The sequence below is a fragment of the Schistocerca americana genome, chromosome 1 (genome assembly GCF_021461395.2).
Source record: "Schistocerca americana isolate TAMUIC-IGC-003095 chromosome 1, iqSchAmer2.1, whole genome shotgun sequence".
Taxonomy (NCBI): domain Eukaryota; kingdom Metazoa; phylum Arthropoda; class Insecta; order Orthoptera; family Acrididae; genus Schistocerca; species Schistocerca americana.
Genome location: NC_060119.1, coordinates 211,036,338 through 211,060,016, shown reverse-complemented (window position 1 = coordinate 211,060,016; position 23,679 = coordinate 211,036,338). Strand labels below are relative to the sequence as shown.

Below are 23,679 nucleotides of genomic sequence, written 5' to 3'. Positions count from 1 at the left end.
TGTTTATCATCCATGTTTCACTTCTTAGCTTTTTTTCTCAGTGTTAGCAAATTTCTCTTTTTCAGATATATTTCTCTTGCTATTGGCAGACTGCAGTTTATATCCTTCCTACTTCAGCCATCAACAGAATAAGGAAAACAATAGGTTGCTATTCACTGTAAAGATGACATGTGGAGCTGCAGACAGACACAACGAAAAGGGGGCTGTAACTGTTTGCATCTCAATGTGCCATCTTTACAGTGAGTAGCAATCTATCTTCCTTACTTTTTGATATTCCAAACTGGAGTTGCCACTGTCTGATTCTGCTTGAGCTATCATCAGATAGTTTTAGTGCTTCATATCCTAATCTTGATCCCCCAGCATTGCCTTATTTAATTTGACTACATTCCATTGTCCTTGTTAACGAAAAACAATATTGAATGAAAATTGTTTCTTCAGTTTATGTTCTTGCTTATGCAAAGTGTAGGGTTTTTCTCAGCCCAAATACTGTAATTTCTAAATCATTTTTTGCTTTCAGATACCTGGCCTCTTTTGTGGAAGAACTCCTAGGAAAATTACTAGGTCCTCATGGAACCCATGTAACACATCATAAAAACAAAGCAAACGATAAATTACTAACTAATAAGCCAAAAACAATATGAGGAGTGCAAGAGGAATAAGGTAACTGCTGATGTTAGCAGATGGTCCCACTGCTTCCCCTCCAATGTCAACATCGAAACTTCTTCATGAGAAATGTTTGATGTTGACATCTTCCTCCATTCAGTTCAGTTCATGTCTTGTGTAAATGCCACCATTTGAAATGCACTGTAGAATCTTTTGATGTTCTGTTCAATCACATATGAATCAACCTTTAATTTACACCTTTTTATGAAAGATTTACTAAGGCATACACTAGATGCAGTACATGGCTATTAGGCTAGTGGAGTATGTGTGGCATGCACAAAGCTTTTTTTTTTTTTTTTTTTTTTTTTTTTTTTTAGGTTCAGAGTAACTCACCCACCTTGGGATAAGAGATGAACTGCCTACCAAAAATAAAGATACATCGGCCACACTACTCTCAGAGAATGCTCATACTCACAGGTCAGGAATGGAACAGGTTAATATGATATTAGTAAACTACAGGAGCTTTCGTGGTGAGGTTACAGAATTAGTATCACTTATTGGATGATATAATGCCCAAATAGTATTACAGAAATTTGGTTGGAATCCTGAATTCAGTATCGAATATTTATCACGAGGATAGGTAAGTCTCCAATGGTGGTGGCATATTTATTGCAGTACTGGTAAGGAATTCGATAATATCTAGTGAGGTTACCATGAATTCTAAATCTGAATTAATCTAGGTGAAGTTAAGCATCAAAGGTGCATCAAAAATGGTAATCAGCTGCTTTTATAGACTACCTGCATCAGGAACTATAGTGGTAGATGGATTTAGAATGAATTTGCAGAATTTTGTGTATAAGTTTTCTGATCAGGAATTTGTAATAGAGTGTAAATTCAATTTTACATATATAGAATGAGAGAATAAAATCTTATCAGTTTACAAGTCACGCCACTTCGAATGAAACACTAAAGCTTTCAACAGCAGGTAGATACACCCACCACATGCAACATCGTGTGAGTTTGTGGAAGATGAAATCTAAGCAAAGTTCCAAGTTTGACCGCTTAACTCATGGTGATGCTGACCTGGAGTCCAATAAGGCCCGCAGAATAGTTGTTAACCTTTTGAACCACGATGACAGCTCTGTTGCAGTGCTGAATAAAGGCCTTATTTTCCTCTAGACCATAATGTCTGCCAATATTGGATACTGTTAGTGGAAGAGGGCTGTACATTGGGAACCTCTTGCACAATGCAGCTGAGGATGTAACACTACGACTAGCCACATCCTAGTGAAAGCTAAGTCACTGAAATCCAGTATTAACTGGAAGGAATGACATGGCATGTGCGTATTACGTGATGATGAGGACTTGGTTGACTTGCCAGCCAATAAAGAAAATTTCTTAGGAGAAGAAAAACTTCTTAGCCAAGATAACAATAAAACACTGAGTTGTGGATAAACAGTTTTGGTAAACTACATTATCATCATGAGATCTGCAGTAACATTACAAAAGGTGCTACAAATTATTTAACAAATAATGCCAGATTAACCCATGGAGGAATCAATGACAACATATCTTTGTACAGGTTATTATAAAACCACATTTCTCTTATACCTCAAAATTATTACCCAATATAAGTGCAAACACAATTTGTTTCACTTTCTGACATGCCAGTAAAGCAGATCCACACAAAACCATTTTAATGACAATGTTCTTGGCTTACTGTCCAACTATTATTTGTTCAGGAGTTGATGGTTGAAGCTTGCTGTGTCCTCAAACAGCAGGAAGCACTTGCGATTGAGAGAGTGAATTACTGATCTGTTTTTGGCAATCATAATGCTATTTATTGTAGTGTGAGTCTGTGTGAAAAAAAATCAGTGACAAACCAAAAAAGTACTGTGTAGTGCACATTCAACGGAACAAAGACAAGCCATCTAATTTTGACTTTCATGAGTGGAGTTGTGAATAACTTAAGCTGGTCAGAAGTGACTTTACAGGTACTGGTATTCAGCTACATTTTAGCCAAAACCTTATGGTTACTAATGATGATGGAAAATTTTGACATAGGAATGGCAAGATGACATTTCTTCACAAACTGTATAGTGTCAGTTTACCATCTTAGTTGAGTAGTGGACAGTGTTTTATGTGCAGGACCTGGCTTCATGGCAGACATTGATATTCTTTCCTGTCAGCACTGCATGAATCTATGTGCCTTATTGAGGTGTTGCTTTTGTTTCTTTTATTTTTTCATTCAGTCTGAGGAACATTAAAGTAAATAATCTGTAATGATTTTCATTTTCCTGAAAATACCACATTGTTACATACTCTCATGATTATCTCACACCAAAAGTTTGTTTCAACAAAGGAAAAAGTAACTGCAAAATTAGTTTGCCACTCACAAAGCAGTAAGGCAGCAGGAACTTTTGACCTTGAAACAGATTGTGTCTATGTGAGGCTTGTGCCACATAACTTATAATTAGCTTTTCAGGAGTTTGGAACAGTAGTTACGAGAGAGGATTCCTCGAAAAATCTGATTAACAGATTTTTCACTGACAAATTTTAACAAAGACACTGAATGTCTTTGTGTGTTCTTATGATTCCTCCTCTTTTTATTGTCAGTACAAGCTGAACTCAGACTCAGCCTCTGCACATTCATTTGTTTTATGTCTTTATTCATTACTGCAGGTGATTTCTTTCCACACTTTTGTTGATTTGGAACATAATATTGCTTGCAAGTATCAAAATTTCTTTGTCGGTATTTGTAATCACATTCAGTGATATATTGTCATTCTTTCATTTCCTCATCTGTGTTAAAGTGGTAGTGTCAACAAGAGCATTCTTAACAAAAACTAACTTTATGTCTTTGTTAACCATATCTTTGCTTACATGTGAGATGGCAGCATTTTGGGTGATTGTCATTGCTTGTGTGGCAACTGCGGCTATCTTACTTGACTGGTGTTTTGAATCAATGACTAACTAATGGTTTGCACTTATGCTCATAGTTAAGACTTCAGCTACCTCACAGCAGAAGTTGATGACAATGATGATTTTGGATGTGGAGTGCTCAACATCATGGTCAACAATGCCTAAAAATCAGCATGCCATTCTCATAGGGTGCAGGGTGGAGGGAGAGGGTGGAACACATGAGGAGTAGTTTATAATGCATTAACAACTGCCTCCACTCCCAAGTACTTTATGTACGAGTCTCAACAATTCACAAAATGTCAGAATCCATGTAACATGGGTTCAGTGTTGCCACGGACAATGGGCAGATGCCTGCCAAATTGAGGACTGCCCTGATGTCAGTATGTAGGACATACATAGCCCAAATATGCTAAACTGAAAGTGGCACATGCCCAACTTCACTGACTTCCTGTCAGTGCAGGACTACGTTCTATGTGCAGTCTGGTGAGCAGCACTTCCTTCCATTAGTGAGGTTGGCATGAAGTCCCCCATGTCTATGTGGTCACTTTGAGTGACTGTAGTTTGTCTTCTGCCACCTCCAACCATTCAGTTTCCCACTGACATATAATTCACCCACTGACATATAATTCACCTATCAGATAATGAGATGACAGAGTGCAAGGGGATGGCACCATCTCGACATGTCTCTCTGGCTGCTTGTTGGCTACGTCATTGCCCTGTATCCTGATGAGCCCAGGTATCCAGCAAATGATCACCACTTGCCACAGTGTTAGAGCTACTATAAGGGGTTGCTGATGAGATGAATTAGTCGGTGTACCAAATACATTTGGTGGACTACTTGTAGTGATCTGAGTGAGTTATAACAGATGAGAAACTTCGTACTGCGGTTCCTGTGAACCCACTCCAGCGTTATCATAATGCCATACATCACTGCATCATAATTTGTACATTGATCTGGAAGGCATGCTTTGAAAACCCTATTAGGGAAAACAGCTGTACAGCCAAGGGCATTCTCTTGCTGGGGTCCATCCATATACACAATAATAAAACTGTGGTTCATACTTACACACTGAAGAAAGCAGAGCTGTAAAAATGTAATTTGGTGTACAAGTTTTCTTGTACTGTGTCAAGCTTAAAATCACGTTGGACCTCTGAGGATAACAAGTTGGCAATTTGGGCCATCCCTGGCCATGTTTTCAGAGGTCTGATACACCCAGACCCTTGAGACAGCAGTGGCATGTGTCCTGAATGGCTTCGTCGCATTGTGCCAATTCCTGAACAACTGCTCAAAGCTAGGGTGGATTGCTGCACTTAGTGCCAATAACTGAGCCAACACTGAGATTCTCACAGCCTTTTGAGCCAAATCCAGAGTGGTGGTTACTCATTGTCTGCATACTGACTCTGAACTCGGCTGCTACAAAAAGCTCCAGTCAGTATCCAAAAGCCCTCATGTTGAACAGCATATAACATCTTGAGATAGGAAATATGGGATGACCCATAAACTACACTGCTGTAATCTGACCACAACCTGACAAATGGCCTATGAAACTGAAGGAGGTGGCATCTGTCAGCTCTCCAAGCCTTTCCGCAGAGGCATTTCAATTTATTCAATGATTTGAAGTCTTTTATCGCAGGCCTTTCAGGTGCAGCATTCAGGTTAATTCCAAGTGAAATAGTAAGCACAGGAAGCACAGTGTCCTTAAAATGTAAAATATTATCCCTCATTGTGATCTCCGGTTGGTGAAAACTTTTGACAAGCATGGTCAAAACTGACACATATAGTGAGAAACCAAAACCAGTTTTATTTGTCCAAGCTTCCAGCATCCTGATGGTCAACTGTATTTGTCTCATTGTCACTGTAAAATCAGAGAAAAAGTAGAAAATTGCTAAGTGGCCCACAAACAAAGAGCATTTAGCAGGGCCCCTGACTGCAGAGGAGATGGCATTGACAGCAATTGCATATAATGTGATGCTGAGGTCACTAACCTGGGCAATCCCATTCTTCTGAACATAGAAATCAGAAAAGGCATCATCAATGAAATATCAAAAGCACTGATCCATGAGGAAGGACTGGATCAGAGGTGGCCGACATCCACGTATCCCCTACTTATGAAGTTGACAAAGACACTTGCACTTCCAAGTGGTGATGTACTCCTTCTTGGAGTCAAAACACAAACCAGCCAAATGGTTTTTGGCATAAGAAGGAATCCTGTATCACCATATCCATAGAATTAAGTGAGAATGCTAGTGCCTGAAACTGCACTGAGAGCGGCACAAATGACCTTGGGATTCAAGGAGCCAGATGAGATGGCAGTTGACCATGCATTTGACAGTCTTACCCATACAACTGATGAGGGCTACACTCCGCTAACTGTTAGGGCCAGTACAATGCTTGACTGATTTTCACAATGGAATTAAAATTGCCTCCTTCCAAATCATGAGGTACTGCCCACCAAACAAGATCTGACTGAAACAAGATATAAACTTGCCTTTGGTTTCAGGGCACAGATGACAGACGATGGCATAATGAATCTAATCTGGTCCTGCATCAGTGTCTCTGGCTACAGATAGAGCTGATTCCAGTTTCCATAGTTTCCATATGTAGAATGGAAGACAGTGGACCACCTCATTACACAGGAAAAAGCAGAGCCTCCTCATCTCCACAGTCCTACAAAATACCTGGAATGCAGGAGTTTGTTTGAATGATACAGTGACAGTAAAAAAGTGTTTAGTTAAAACCTGAGCCATGTATTTAGGCACGTCCACTAAGATCCCACTCCTCAACACAGTCATAGGGGTGAATCTCCCTTGTTTGAAATCCACATCATTGAGTCCCAAACTTGTGCAGTGGAAGTGTAGTAGTTAATGGAAGTTGCAAATTCCTTCCTTCTTTTATCATTCACCTTGCTTGTGCTTTCACAGATCTGAAGGCATGAAGGTTTTCTGTAGTTGGATGATGTTTGAATTTCCACAAAACTGTATGTCTGTCTCTGATTGTTGAGTGACATTCATTATTCCACCAAGGCACAGACCATCGTTACAGGTGGTCGCTAGACTGGAGAACTGAATCTGCGGCTGCTCATTAGATCCCTCAGGTGATATAGTCTACCATTTCTTGGGTACAACCTCATGTCTGAAGATGATCTGATGACTGTATTGTAGTCGGTTTTCCCTTAGAACCACCCATCTTCATGGTCTACTGTTGATCACCATCCAAGTCAGTAGATGAATCAACAATGGACAGTGGTCACTGGAATGCAAATCTGTGGCCACTTCCCACTGAACTAAGTCTGCAGTAGCCAATAGCAAGAAAAGGGCCAATGGCTGAAGACGACCCTGTAACTGTGGAAAAGTGTGTCATCTATCAGAGTTCAAAAGGCTGATATCCTGTGAAAGACAAGGTGATCGATATTTTGACCCCAGGAGCAAGTGGTAATTGAGCCCCACAGCACACTGTGTGCATGGAAGCCCCTCACGAGGAGGAATGGGTGGGGGAGTGCCTGATGAGTTCTGTAAGTTTATCTGCAAATAAGGGATCACAAGGTGAAAGATTTAAGGAACAAACTGCCTGTTGGCTTCTGTTTCACGTTCTTCAGTCAATGTTGGTTTGACGATTTTTTTGATGTTTCACCAGCATGAGTGGTTGACATTGTTGAAGCTTCACCCTATATTGATGGTGGTGGACTGAATTCAAGCTCATGGCTGCAGATTATATGTACTGGCATGTCTCTTCCGCTTTTCTGTGATGATTTATGCTCTGGTTCTCCTCTTGCTACCTGCAACGGTCATTTGCTGCAGCATGGGAATCCAGGATCCATTCACCTTGAGGCTTTCTTCTTTCTTGTTGAAAGTGTTATCCTGTTTGTGTATTTTTATAGCTTATCTGAACAAGCTGGTGCGATAGCTCTTTTCTACAGCAAGAACTTCTGTGTCAGCCATTTTTACTATATGGTCGTCTCACACAGCAAGTGCTCCACCATGGCTGATTTCTCCACCTGCCCCAACCTACAATGCCACTTATGTTCTGTGATCCTAGTGTTGATTGATCGTCCAGCCATTCCAACACAGACTTTTCCAAATGTGCACGGAATGCGATACATTCCCGACACTGCAAGTGGGTCCATTTTCTGCTTTGCCGATCTGAGAAACTCTTTGATATTCTTTATCGGTTTATAACTAGTATTTACACTGTGTTTGCATAACATACAGCTGATTCTGTCCATCAGTCTTGGAATGTATGGCAGGAAGGCTGTACCCTATATTTCTTTTTTGATGTGTCATTTCACTGAGTGTTTGATTCTGTGACATTTCTTACAGAACTGGTGTAGTACCCATTGCTCCACAGAACAATTTCCAGATGTTGCATCTCACCTCTCACGTGCTACAGCTCAAATATTCAACATGCTCATGTTAGCATCTTATCAGCCATGCCTCTTTTCTCGCTCTGGTAGTGATCTGACAATTTGGCTGGTATTGATCTGTGTGTGTCACTTTTCAATACACGCTGTGTCCCAGGTTTTCACCATTCCTTGTGATGAGCACATCTAGAAATGATAGGTGTTTGTCCTTTTCTATCTCCATAGTATATTTTATGTTTGCATGGATGCCATTCAGGTGTTTTAGGAAGTCATCGAGCTGTTCCTCACCATGGCTCCACACAATGAAGGTACTGTTGACATATCCGCAGCACACCTTAGGTTTACAAGGTGCCAAGTCCAGTGTCTGTGCTTCAAAATGTTCCATGAAGAAGTTGGCCACCATTGGACTAAGTGGACTATCCATGGTGACACCTTCCAGTAGTTTGTAAAAATTGCCATTCCACATGAAATAGCTTGTGGTGAGAGATGCAAGAAAGAGTTTGGTGATGTCTTACGAGAAAATGGAACGAGTGTACTCCAGAGAGTCACTGAGTGGCAGTTTGTTAAACAAAGAAACAACATCAAAGTTGACCAGGATGTTGTTTGATCAAAGTTTTAGTTTCTTCAGCTTCTGAATGAAATGTCATGAGTCCTTTATGTATGTGTCAGCCTTTCCCACATGTGGCTGGAGCATAGAGGCCAAGTATTTCACCAGTTTATAAATTGGTGAGCCAGGAGTACTAACAATTGGTCTTATGGACCTTTGGTATTCCATATAAATGAGATAGTAGGGCTTCTGTGTTGTGGAGGTTCCTCTGTATGTCCACCGTGAGACAAGATGTCCTGATTAATCAATTCATATTCTGTGTCATCCACTGCATTCGATCCGTACTTAGCTTTTTGCACATTGTCAGATCTAATATGATTCAGATATTCTGCTCATAATGTTCAGTCTTCATTACGATGGTCATATCAATATGCTCTCGTGTGCATTAAGACTCCTGATAGCTTGTAACTCTTCTTCATTCTGGATATGTGAGCTGCAGCACCTCAGATGTGAGATGCAACACCTGGAAAGCATTCTGTGGAGCAATGGGTACTCCCCCCAGTTACATAAGGAATGTCACAGCATCAAGCACTCAGCGAAGTGACACATCAGAAAAAGAAATGTTGTACAGCCCTTCTGTGATACATTCCTAGAATGGTGGAGAGAATCAGCCATATATTGTGCAAACAAGGCTTCAAGATTATTTATTAATTGAAAAAGAAGATCAAACAGTGCCTCAGATCAGCAAAGGAGGGAAAGAGGCTCACCTGCAATATAGGGAATATACTGCATTCCATGTACATGTGGAAAATCTACATTAGAATGACTGGACAATCAATCAACGCAGGTTCGCCATACATAATCAGCACTGCAGGTTGAGGCAAGTGAAGAAATTGGCTGTGGCGAAGCATGTGCTGTGTGAGACTGATCACACAGTAAAATTTGCTGATATGCAAGTTCTTTCTGTACAGAAGAGCTATCCAACACGCTTACTGTAGAGAAGAGCTATCACACATGCTTGTTCAGAGAAGCTATAGAAATACACAAACTTGACAATAGCTTCAACAAGAAAGAAGAAAGCCTCAAGATGAACAGAGCTTCATTCCTGTGCTGCAGTGAATTGCCATTGCAGGTAGCTAGGGGAGAACCACAATGGAAATGACCATGGAAAACCCCTTGGATGGTGGTGAGTGAGGTACATATAATCTGCAGATGTGAACTTGATTCCACTCCAGTCCAGCACAAATACTGGAGGGTGAAGCTTTCACGATGTCAGCCACTCCTGCTGGTGAAATGTTAGAAAAATCATCAACATTGGCCGAAGAACCTGAGGCAGTACCCTACAGGCAGTTTCTTGACAAGTGACCACAAAAGCCTTAGCAATGAGATTGTAACTGGCATGAGAACTTCCACTTCAATTGCTTCTATGGCCATGGAACAAACAATGCAAAATCCAGGATGGAATTTAACATGGTAAGAGAGACAGGAGAGGAGCATCATCTGTCATTGCTGAAAACAGACACTTCACCCTTAGTCCTCTCCTTCCTGTATGGTGTGGTAGTCCCTTAATGCAAGTGTGTTGGCAATTTTAAAATTAGTTTCCTGTAAGACTTGTAGAACAGCATCTTCTGGGCCAGAAGTTGAGTTGCTACCCAATGTGATCGGTGTCGATTTAATTTTCAATGCTACACATCCCTGTGGGAGTCACTGATTAGCCATGGTTGTCCTTGTCCTTCTCCCTGGGCAGTGATAATTTACCTGAGAGGTCAAGAGGAATGTTAAATGGTGCCTGGCTCTCTGGTTCATCCATGTGGATATCAATACCCTCAAAAGCAAAATCTCCATTGTAACAAACTGTGACTCTCTGTACAGAATTAAACCCTAGACCTGTGTCAATCCTGGGCATGTCCTTACATTTGACTGACCACCTCAGATGTTTCACCCTGCCAAAAAAAGGTTGTTTCAGTCACTTGTGTTGATTTTAAATAACGCCATTCTTTCCTGTGCTAAGAACCACAATTTAAAACAAACAGTAAAAACCATCAGGTTACCTTCCATTCTGAAGACTGTTGCATGTTATATTGACTTGTAAATAATAGATTTCAGATATCAGTCATCCTTTTTAAATTTTATTAGCAGATCTAGATTTCAGCTAGAAACTAGCCATTCTCAATGCACTATCATTTTTGATCAATGCATGTAATGCCTGTTGGTTGGGCTTCATCCACAGTTCATTGTACTTGACCTGCCCACTAATAAATTAAACCACTGTACATTGTCTGCAGTTTATTTGTATTCACTGATTTGCCCATCTTCCTCACTGTGAACATACTGGTTATGCATAATGGAGCAGCTTTGATTTATACATTCCTCCCATGTCATGTGTGTCTATCAGCAACAACACTCAATATTTTCTAAACGTTTATTGAATTTATAATCACATTTCCTAACTTAAAGCAGTTTCATCTGACTTAGCTATTTTTCTTGCTTTGATCAGCATGTATGTTTTGTGTCTCCTCCCCTTCCTCCTTGATACACGTTTTTTGTGTCTGCATCACTTAAATTTTCAGATAATCTCTCTTCCAGCTCTTCTCATAAATCATTGTTTTGTGTGTGTGTATTTTCAACAAAGGCCTTGTTGGCTGAAAGCTAACTTTCTGACAGTCTCTTTGTCCCTTTCAGCGACTCAGCATCTCCACTGTATGGTGAGTAGCAACTATCCTTTTCATTATATTGTTACATTCCATTCTGGATTTTCCATTGTTTGTTAAGGATTTGATCACAGCTAAATGCATATGACAAGCAAGGTTACAAATATGATTGCTGTTCATTTCATTTTCTGCCATTTGAGCTCCACTCTTCAGTTCCTGTCTAACCACACTTTGGAAATTGTGACATATTTTTAAAAAATGACAAAATATTTGTGACAAGAAAGAATATAAATGTCACTGCTAGCTGTTTCCACTTGCAGCAATTTAATTTTTAATTTTTTAATCAGACTGAAATTATGAAATTGAATAACCTCATTTCTGATAGAGCTCTGAGTAAGAACATACCACTGTTACATGAACAAGAAAGTCCAAGAATGTGTTACAAATTTGAAGGTTGAAAAAAGAACTATCATGAACCAGGATGCAAATGTACTTCCTTCAACTCCTTAACTATACATCCCTGACCACAGTCAACACAAACAATTCCAGACATTATTATCATTCATCTCAGAATCCCCAATGACTTTTACAGCTGATGTGTCCTTAACTAACATTTAATTATAACAAATTGTACCTACAGTGACACGTTTCTGATAAATATTCAATGTGACATTGCTTTGAAAGGACACAGTGTCATAACAAGGAAGTTATAGAAAGGAAACAGTGAAATGAAATGAATCCTCTTAAAAGTCATGAGTGAGAGACATCAGATGATTGATTTTCGATTTCAGCCAAATGCCAGATGAAAGTGGTTATGGTTTCCTCATTTTAGTCACTCAAATTCTGTGGGTGTTTTGAAAGTGGAGTATATGTGCATACTTGTAAGATACGCACTGCCAAATTTCTTTTTGAAATCATCCTAACATTTGCACAGCTTATAATTGTAGGCATAAAGCAATAAAAATACAAATATATCTAATTTCAAGTGCATACTGTTTAAATATATTATCTGTTAGTTGTATTGTACATTTGTGTTATGCACCAGCACAGAAACAACTTCCATTTGTTAAACTTCATTATTTTATCCTAGATTTTTGAATTTTCTTATGTACTATCATGTACCATGCCCCTTTCCTTTGACTTCCAAGAACATGGCAGTGGGCTGTTCAATTTGCTTCATCCTGGTCACAGTGTTGCCACTCTATGGTATTCTATGTCTTTGGGTGCGACCCATTCTTGAGTACTGCTGGAATGTTTAGGATATCCACGAGATTGGATTAAAAGAAAACATTAAAGCAATTCAGATGCATGCTGACAGATTTGTTACTGATATGTTTGATGGAGATGCTTCTTGGACTTAAATGGGAATACCTGGAGGGAAGACAACATTATTTTTGTGAACACTATTGAGAAAATTTAGATAACTGGCATTTGTGGCTGACTACACAACAATTCTACTGCTGCCAACATACGTTTTGTATAAGAGCTACGAAGATGAGAAAACCCTTTGAGGTGAACAGAGGCATAACAAAAAGACTGTTAAACATTATAGATTTTTGGCCAAACCCTTCTTCGGCATAGCGTGTGCGCGCACGCGCGCGCGCACACACACGCACGCACGCACACACACACACACACACACTAACACAAGTAAGCATACTTCATGACTGATACCACCAGTAACTGCTATCGGAATGCAACTGTCGTATGAATAGCAATCTTTAGTGGGGTGGGGAAGGAGGAGGGCCAGCAGTGTCTGGGTGAAGGGAGAGAAGAATGCTGTCTGGTGGCATCTGCAGGAACTAAATTACGGCCCGATGAGACTGTTAGATGCAGTGTCAGGAGGTGATGTGTGGGGGGAAAAAACAGAAAGTGGAAAAGTAGAGGAGCAGAGAAGGGGCAAGGACAGGCAGCACACAATGAGGGTGGGGAAGGAGGCGAAAGGCTGGGGAGTGGAAGCTATTAGGTGGCAGGTGTGAGGACAGTTGGTTACCATAGGTTGAGACCAAGATAATTTCAGGGGCTGAGAATATATTGTAAGGATAACTCCCATCAGCACAGTCCAGAAAAGCTGGTGACAGAGGAGAGGATCCAGATGGCCCAGATTTTGAAGCAGCTGTTGAAATGAAGCATTGTATGTTCAGCTGCATGTTGTGCCATGGAGTGGTCTACTATGCTCTTGGCCACACTTTTGTGGTGGCTGCTCAACCTGGAAGACTGCTGGTTGGTAGTCATACCAATATAAAGAGCTGTGCTATGGTTGCATCAGAGCTGGTATATGACATACCTGCTTTCACAGGGGGCCCAGCCTTTGACGGGGTAAGATAAGCCTGTGACAGGACTGGAATAGGAAGTGTTGGATGGGTGGATTGGGCAGGTCTTGCACCTTGGTGTTCCAGAGTGATATGATCCCTGTGGCAAGGGGCTGAATTGGGAGTGGGATAGGTATGGATTAGGATGTTGTGGAGGTTGGGTTGGTGATGGAACAACACTTTAGGAGTGTGGATGGGGATAGGGTATCTTGGCTGGGAGTCCAGATCATGAACATATCATCAATGAAACGGGGTTTTGGGAGGCTAGGAAAGTTTCTTCTAGATGGCCAATAAACAGCTTGGCATAGGATGGTGCCATGCGGGTGCCTATTGCTGTGCTGCAGATTTGTTTGTATACCTTCCCTTCAAAGGACAAGTAGTTATATCTTAGGATAAAGTTAATTAGCCATATGAGGAATGAGGTAGTGATCTAGAGTGACGGACTTTGGGAAAGGTAGTGTTCAATTGCGGCAAGATCACGGGTATGAGGATGTTGGTATACAGAAGATGGTGTCAACACTGACCAATAGGCAACTGAAAGTCTCACCAAGGCCTTCACAGACAGGCACTATCCCACAGACTGAGTCAAAAACAGATATCCCTTACCACTTCCCTGCACACCCCTAATCCTCCGACCACCTGCAGGAGCCAGCTGTAAAAGAGTGATGGGGGCATCCCACCCCTCCTAAAGTGTTGCTCCATCACCCACTCAACATCCTAATCCATACCTATGCCACTCCCAATCCCATCCCCTTGCCACAGGGATCAAATCCCTGTGTAAGACCCAGGTCCACCCACCCAGGACTTTCTATTCCAGTCTTGTCACAGGCTTATCCTACCCCATCAAGAGCCGGGCCACCTGTAAAAGCAGCCATGTAGTATACCAGCTCTGCTGCAACCACTGCACAGCTTTTTATATTGGTGTGACTATCAACCAGCTGTCCACCAGGGTGAACGGCCATGATCAAAGTGTGGCTAAGACCAAAGTAGACTACCTTGTGGCACAACATGCAGCCGAAAATAATTTTCCACTCCCTGTTTTCTCCCGTGCACCCTACCTCCTGACACTGCACTTGGCACCCTTGTTAGGCCCTGCACGTCTCGCCACACAGTGCTCTTCTCTTCCCATCCCCATACATTGTTGTCCCTCCTCTTTCAGCACCCCATTCTAGATTGCTATTCACATGACATTCGCATTCTGGTCAGAGCTGCCAGCAGAAGCGATCGTGTGTGATTATTTGTGTGTGTGTATGTGTGTGTGTGTGTGTGTGTGCGTGTGTGTGTGTGTGCGCACGCGTGTGCGTGCTTACTTTCTGAAGAAGGCTTTGACCAAAAGCTATAATGTGTAACAGTCTTTTCGTTGTGCCTGTCTGCAACTCAACAGGTCATCTTTACACTGAGTATCAATCTCTTCTTTTCCTAATATTGTTGACATACCATCCTGGAGTTTCTGTTGTATGAAGACCAGATAAGAGAAATTAGAACTCATACAGAGGCATATAGATAGTCATCTTTCCCTCACTCCACTTGTGAGTGAAACAGAAAAGGGAATTACTACAACTCCCCCAGTACACTTGTGGTGGAGTACATATGTAGATGCAGATGTATTTACATTCACTATGTTATTTTTTCCTACCTGTGGATGTAAAAATACTCTCCCATCAAATACATAGGCCCCTGCTTTCTTTTATTCCTTCCACCTCTCTTCTGTGCTGCTTTTGGTGCTCTTGGTAGTGTCGATTTCTTTATGATCTTTTTACATGCGGCTTCTTCTACTCCAGGAGATGTTTTTGCTGCTGGCAATTGTTCTGCTGTTAGTATTGCTTCTGATGTTATTGAGATTGATGCCCGTGTTTTCATCTCTTCTGGGCCCATAGTACATCGATTCGAAGCTCAATGAGCAGTGTGATTAGGCAATGTGTTTGTTTGTGACATTACTGGTCCTAGAAATTACATTTTTTACATGTATGTACTTGTAACACAAGACAAGTCATTAAACTTACAGTCTAGATAATACTTACATATAATAACCTATGCAGTACACACACACACACACACAAATATTGCTGCTGTGGACTGTGTCTCACTCACTGTGGTATAGAAGTAATAGTCCCTGGCTGCTGGGTCACCAGTTTGATCGCCACCTCCTCTCATTATTTAACTTCTGTAGTTTTTGGAAGGTTCTGGGTATTACTTATGTACAGAATTTTGAAACGTGGTAGACTATTCTATGAATGTTTAAATAGGCAGCTCAACTCCAACTGAACTTTCACAGGTAGTCAGTAAAAGTGCTCTCTATGTGAAGTGTTAGTTCTTGTGAACCACTTTGCTCTTCTCTCATAACGGGTATTTTATTCTACATCCTGCATGATACAGTTTGTTGGAGACACCAGGTATCTTGGACACAAACATCACTGTGATTCATAAAACTATGCGCAAGCTACAACATTCATGAGCCAGAGTACAAACAATACATTCCTCCTATGACCTGTATTGTCAAGGAACCAACAAATACGAAAACATTGATGAATAAAATGCACATCAGGCATCAAACAGTGTTTTCTCAAGATGACAGTCAGAATCCACCTAACAGGTGGAATGATATGATGTGTCTTGCCAATGTCTACTTTTACTTTGATGGCACAGCCAGCAGTGGTTTGAAAACCACAATAAAAAGCATAAGATCTGTGACAAATTACAGGTGTAAATTAGAAAAAAAGTTGGTAACAACCAACAACAGATTCACACAGCAAAAGAAGAACTGAAGAACAGAGTCCAGCACCAGGGAAAGATAACACAATCATATATACAGAATCCTCTTATGCTTTGTCACAGAGTGAATTTAAATGTAATGGAAGCATACAAGGTTTCACATTTAATGGCTGGCATAGCAAAAGGCCTCTGTTAAGCACTTATTTTGAAGGATGTTGTTGTATCAGAGGACTTCATCGTGTGTTTCCAGAAACAGGCAATGCACGAGAAAAATAGCACATCAAAAAGAAGTTTTACATATTTCTGAATGTTATTCTAATGGCAGTTACAAAAAAACGTCAGGACCTCACACTACTATTTAAACATCTTCCTTGTGACAACTTCTTCATCTCAAAGTAGCATTTACACAAAATGGCCTTAATTATTTATTGGATGTATTTCAGTCTCTGTGTTCCCCTATGGCTTTTACCCTCTACAGCTCCCTTTGATATCACAAAAGCTATTTCCTGATATCCTAACATTTTTCCTGTTATCTTGTACTTGTTGCTGCCAGGGTCTTCCACATGTTTCTTTTCATGATGAGTCCACAGAGAACCTCTTCAAATCTTAGCTTAGTGGTCCACATAAATTTCATCATACTTTTACAGCACCACATCTCAAATGCTTCAGTTCCAGTGACAGTTTTTCCATATCCATGATTCACTTCCATGCAATCCTGTGCTGTGAATGTACATTCTCAGAAATTTATTCCTTAAATTAAGGTTCGTGTTTGATAATAGCCTAATGCATTGGCATCCCACTTAACGTCTGACCAACATGGGAAGCCTGCATCACAGGGCATATATTCACCACAAAAACCTATGTCGTCTCTGTTGTCAACACAAATATTTACCGGTGGCCACAACACAACACAACACACACAACACCACACCAGGTCTCCACCAACGACCACCAGGGACCACTACCTAATCATGGAGCCTGCAGAACAGCTTCACCAGAGGTTGCAGCTAGCCCAAGAACTATTTTGATACACCAGGCATGTGACCGCAAATAGCTCCGGCAGATAAGTCTGCCAAACGGGCTTTATAGAGTGGCATACTGCTGGCAAAGGGCACTTTGACACACCGCTTGGAAGTATACAGAGCTGGAACCCTGGTAGCCATGGACAGACACCTCTTCTAGCTGGCCAATCTCTTGCAGATGGACTTGGTATAGTCGACAAACATCTTGACACTGTAGAATTGTTTTATTGTGATCTTTCTCCATAAAGAGTTGGGTCTTTTCTATTATTATTATTTGTTATTTTATATGATCTGCAGTTGGGATCGAATCTGTTGTTCTTTTGGTGATTGTATTATTGTTCATTTTGGTGAGCCCAATAAATTGCTTTCAGACTTGAGTATTCTGCATTTCTATTCTGCTACCACAGATACATAAGCAGGGATGAGATGGTTTAATCGTTTCTGGCATTTGCTTGATTGTTGTCAGCTGTGGCAGATGGTATTCCAGTTATTGATGAACCCTCAGTGAGAGTCATAGTACTGTTGGAAAGTACGCAACAAGCGAATGAGCTTATTATTCAGTGTTTACAGGCGATATCAACCCCTTACCCCCATCCCCCTTTGGGGTATCTATGCAGGGGTCCCAAACAGCTTCCCTGCTTCTGGGGCTCTGTGCCGTACCTCCTGCATTTCCCAAGTTTGTCAAATCCTTTGGGCCTTGGGCAACTTCGTGGCTCATCTGGAGCAACAATTTATTGCTCATGATGTTACTGGTGACGTTCAGCAATGCGTATTTTTTCTCGCCTATGTGGGCCCGGAAGTTTATCACCTTCTGCAACAGTTGCATCCCGATGCAGAACCTTATGCTCTCCCTACTAGGCGTTGACTTGTAGCCTATTTGGTTATTTTGACTCTCAGGTCCACATGGCGGCAGCACGTCACAAGTTCTTCTGTTGTCAGAAGCTTCTCGCGCAGTCCTACAGGGAATAGATTGCTATGCTGCTAGGTCTCTGCCGTGACTGTCAATTTTTCTGTGGCAACGCCCATTGCAACCAGTCTTATGGTTTGGCACTCATTCGTGATATGATTCTTGTCCATGGCCCAGTTGATACCTTACAGACAGATCTTCTGAAGATGAAAGATCCCTCTGTACACATGTGTTTATCCATTATCCGCACTCATGAGCAGTTCTTTCGCTCTGCTTCCATGCTGAAGTCCTCAGCACAGGTCTTTGCCGTCTGCCCCCCGCGATGCCAGTTCCCATCACAGCAGCCGCTGCAGCAGTGCCAGGGGCTCCCTCCTGTGGCTGAACCCACCCTCCAGTACTAGGGTGCCGGTCCCCACCGGTGCCAATGATGGCCGCAGCAGCAGCAGCGACAATGGTTGCTCTTCTGTAGTCAATGCTTTGTCAAACATCAGAAGCAAGATTGCCACTTCCAAAGGGTGACCTGTTCGGGCAGCAGAAAGCAGGGTCACAAAGCCAAGGTCTGTCGGTCATCATCGTTGATGTCTGTGGACCACATTATTTTTGATGCCTCCAGCTCCATGGTGGATGAGACGGACCTGCTGCTGCTGATTTCCTTCATGCAGATGGTTTTTCTGTACATGACAGCAGCGATCACTCTGACTGTATGACTGAAAGGCACTCCTCTCCCTTTTCAAGTGGATACGGGGTCCTTTGCCACCATCATTGATGGGGATTCCCACTGTCAGTTGGGTTCACTGCTGCTTCATCCATTCCATACTTCCCTGAAGAGCTACAGCAATTACATCATCCACATACAGGGGTGGTTCTTGGCTCAAGCCCAGTACCTCACTCACGATGTCACGGCCTGGGTTGTGGTCCTCGCCTCCCCCAAGGCCACCAACTTATTGGGAATGGATCTTTTTCCTTTACTGAGCCATGAGATACATGACTCGAGCCCGGCGTCCAGTTGTTGTTGGCAGACGATCACTTGCAGCAGCTTCTGGATGACTTCCCAGACATGTCCTCTGCCACTTCACATCCAACCAATAAGGGATGCCTGCATCACAGGGCATATATTCACCACAAAAGCCTATGTTGTTAACACAAATATTCTCTGGCGGCCACAACACAACACCAGGTCTCCAACAACGGCCGCCAGGGACAGGTACTCATTCGCGGGGCCTGCAGAACTGCTTCACCAGAGATAGCAGTTAGCCCAGGAATTAGTTCAATACACCAGGCACATGATCGCAAATAGTTCTGGCAGATACATATGCCAAACAGGCTTTATAGAGTGGTGCACTGCCGGAAAAGGGCAATTCAGTTCGACGCATTGCTTGGTAGTATACACTTACTTATGCCAGGCTCCTCACTTTTATCTTTCCTATCTGGCCCCCTCGGTCATCTCTTGTTCTTTTCCGACCCTGACGCTATTAGGTTTTGAGGACTAGGGGTCTTTCATTTTCCAACCTATACTTCGCATACAGCGTCTGACCCAGAGCGGGCGGCTGCAAAAGGCGTCTGTATCTCATGTTAGGGGCGGCCTCCAGAACTGTGGAAGGCAATGGAATACCACCGCAGATTATCTTCCCTGCATAATGCAGTCTCCATTTTATACACAAAAAATGGCTTCCTCTCATGTTAAATCAGTGTCCAGAGGTAAAATAGTCCCCCATTCGGATCTCCGGGGGGGGGGGGGGGGGGGGGGGGGAGGCAAAAAATCAAAACGAGAATTGGTACCTGTAATGTCAGAACTCTGCTACAAGCAGGAAAACTAGAAAACCTTAAAAGAGAGATGGGAAAGAACCATATGGACCTCGAAGGATTTGCTGAGGTAAGATGGAATGGACATGGAGAGTTGCAGTCAGATGAATATGTATTGTACTACTCAGGGGGAGAAGTAAAAGGAATGAATGGAGTAGGAATGATTATGACAAAGGAATTGGCTAAATGTGTGGAATATGTAGACTATGCAAATGACCGGGTTATTGGTGTAAGGCTGAAAGGAGCACAAAAAGATTTACTGATTGTCCAGGTGTATATGCCAACTTTAGAACATGATGACCAAATTGTAGAGGAAACGTACGATGTAATAGAGAGAATAATGGACGAAAATAAAAAATGCTGCAAAATAGTAATGGGAGACTGGAATGCCATTGTGGGAGAAGGGAAAGAGGGAAACATAGTAGGCAGTCATGGTCTTGGAAAGAGAAATGACAGAGGTGAATGGTTAATTGACTTCTGCAGGGAAAGGCAGCTGATAGCGGCAAACACATGGTTCGAGAACCATAAGAGGAGGCTCTACACTTGGAAATCACCAGGGGATAAATACAGAAACCAAATCGATTTTATACTGGTAGAAGAAAGATACAGGAATGGAATCGAGAAGGTGCACACATTACCAGGTGCAGATATTAATAGTGACCACAACTTACTTATGGCAGAAATAGAAATAAGAATGAAAAAACTGAAAAAGGCGACAATGGTGAAGAAGTGGGATCTAGAGAAGATAAGGTCCAACAAAGAACAAATTACAGAAATGCTGTCTCGGGACTTTCTAAACACATTACGAGACAAAGAAGCACCTGATAATGTCAACAAGTACTGGAGTATGCTGAAAGAAGGAATCATTAAAGCAGGACAGCAAAATATAGGATATGTAAAAGGGAAAAGGTCAAAAAAACCATGGGTCACACAAGAAATGATTTCCAAGATGGAGGAGAGAAGAAAATTGAAAAACAAGAACACTGAAGATGCAAGAAAGATATACTGAAGGTTAAATAACGAACTGCGAAGAGAAACAGAGCAGGCTAGGAAAAAATGGCTAAAAGAGGAATTTGATGAAATTGAAGAACTGGACAGGAAGGGAAGATACGACCTACTATACAACAGAGTAAAGACTATGACATGGGAACAAAACAGAGCAGGAAGTGCTACTATGGAAATTTTGAGTAAAGACGAAGAGGTAGTGTACAAAGATCGTGACAATGTCCTCCAGAGATGGGAAGAATATATAAAAGAGCTATATGACACAAATAGCAAACCAGAAACTCTGGAACTTGAATCACACAACAGTGTAAGTGATGAAGAGAAAGGACCGACCATCATAATGGAAGTAGTAAAGTCTGCCATTGCTGCAATGAAAAATGGCAAAGCAGTAGGTACAGATACAATACCGGGAGAAATACTAAAATGCTTGAACCACAATGGAATAAGAGAAATATTGAGGTTATGTAATAAAATATATGACAGTGGTGTATGGCCTGAGGACTTTTTGACAACAGTAATGATTCCATTACCGAAAAAACAAGGAACCAAGAAATGCAGTGAGCACAGGACAATCAGCCTCATTTCACATGCAGCCAAAGTAATGTTAAGAATAATTAATAAAAGACTTGAAAAAGTAATAGAGGAGAATCTCGGCGAGGAGCAGTTTGGCTTTACACGGAATACGGGCACCAGAGATGCAATAGGGCTCCTACGAATCTTGGGAGAAAGGTTTATTGAAAAAGGAAGAGACCTATATATGTGCTTCATCGATTTAGAAAAGGCATTTGACAATGTGGTTTGGGACAAGCTGGCGACTGTTATGAGGGAAAAGAGAGTGGACTGGAAAACCAGAAGACTTATAAACTCATTGTACCTTAATCAAAAAGTTTCAGTTAAAGTGAGAGGAGAAAGTACAAACTGGATCAGACTAGGGAAAGGAGTAAGACAAGGATGCTGTTTATCACCTACTCTTTTCAACCTGTACTTGGAAAATATGATTGACAAATGCTCATTAGATGACAAAGGAGTAGAAATTGGAGGAAGAAGAGAAGGGTGCTTGAGATTTGCTGATGACATGGTCCTTCTAGCCACAGGGGAAAAATAATTACAGGATTTGGTGGACACCATTGCAACTAATGGATAAAAATATGGAATGAAAATTAACACAAATAAAACAAAAGTATTGGCAATAGGTGGAAATAAGGAAATAAAAATTGTGGAGAAACACTAGAACAGGTGCAAAATTTTAAGTATCTTGGTAGCAGGATAGACACTGACTGGAAGTGCACCACAGAAATTAAAACAAGGATAGCAATGGCAAAAGAGGGGTTTTATAAGAAAAGGAGAATCTTCTGCAGCGGTCTGGACAGAGAACTCAGAAAGAGACTCATAAAATGTCTTGTATGGAGTGGTGTTCTATATGGCGCTGAAACATGGACAATGAGGAAAAAAGACAGAAAGGCTGGAGGCTTTTGAGATCTGGACATGGCGGAAGATGGAAAGAATAAGTTGGATGGACAGAGTAAAAAATGAAGAGGTATTGAGAAGAGTGGGAGAGAAGAGACAGTTACTAGATATAATAAAGAGAAGAAAAAGAAATTGGATTGGGCATATATTAAGAAAGAATGATGGACTGATAAAAACAGTTTTAGAAGGTTATGTAGAAGGGAAAAGGAAGCGAGGAAGGAAGAGATTCCAGATACTGGATGACATGATGGACGGTACAACATACAGCAGCCTTAAGAAGGAAGCAATGGATCGCAGAAAATGGAGGGGCAAAGGACCTGCTAATATAGCAGATAACTGATGATGATGAATACTGTGTAGCTTATCAGACATCATCCAAGAAGTTGAAGCAAGTGATCCTTCATCAAGGAGACGAAGCATTGAGATCTCATCCATGTCTTTTACGTAAAAGTCTTTCACAAGTCTGATGTGCAGATAGACGATAAGGGTTTCTGATACAAGGAAAAGGAAAACCTTCCTGACAATCACAAAGCCTCAAAGGGTTAACTCTCTTTGATCATCACAGTGAAGATATGACACAACCAGAATGCAAGGCAACAGCATTGCTATATGAAGGACTACTGACTATATCCAGATCCAGCAACCTACAGTAAACTCCAAAATGATGGGTTACTGTTTTGCAAGGAGCAGGATCAATCCTGTGTGCTGTGCACAATCCATTTCTGGAAAGTTCTGAGACCATCTTATTTATGGAATATTGAAATCTAGTAGAACATTGTATGAATAACAATGAGCCGTCTCTGCTGAGGCAGGTGGTTCTGATTTGTGTGTACTTTTGTATGTGGTCCATAAACATGCTTTCAGTGTAAAGTGTTAATTCTTGTTGACAACTGTACTCTCGAAATGGCTGTTGATTCCAGATTGTGTGTGGCAACATACAATACATAATTTATATTGGTAATGTAAGTTCTGATAACATTTACCAGAGTGTTTAAAAATAAAATGATATGACCACAGGCATCCACAGAAAGTATCCCGTGTGGCAGGGATGGGGACTAGGGGGAGGAGCAAAACTGTGAAATTGCTTTGCCATTTTGATATAAATGAATTGGTCACTTTCAAGAAATGACATACCACAACTAAGCTAATGTAACTCTACAACTGGCAAAATGAGAGATTTAGTATATGAGAATCCTTTAATGAATAAAAACTCTACATTCTAGGTAATGGGGAGGGGGGGGGGGGGAGGAGAAAAATGTCCCCTCTTGAACCCCCCCCCCCCCCCCCCCTCACCATTGCAGATGCCCATGTTTATGACCTATATTCTTATTCTTAATTGTACTTGTGTGAGATAATACAAAAACTGTTAG

The 23,679-nt window shown here is 41.4% G+C and overlaps 1 long non-coding RNA gene across 3 annotated transcripts in view; it reads right to left on the bottom strand.

Moving 5' to 3' along the window:
* The window catches only part of LOC124600936, a 48,912-nt gene that overhangs the window by 10,088 nt on the left and 15,145 nt on the right, over nucleotides 1–23,679 (bottom strand). For all 3 annotated transcript variants that reach the window (XR_006978576.1, XR_006978575.1, XR_006978577.1), the window contains exon 2: nucleotides 15,030–15,336. This is a non-coding gene — a long non-coding RNA (uncharacterized LOC124600936). The remainder of the gene's footprint in view (nucleotides 1–15,029; nucleotides 15,337–23,679) is intronic.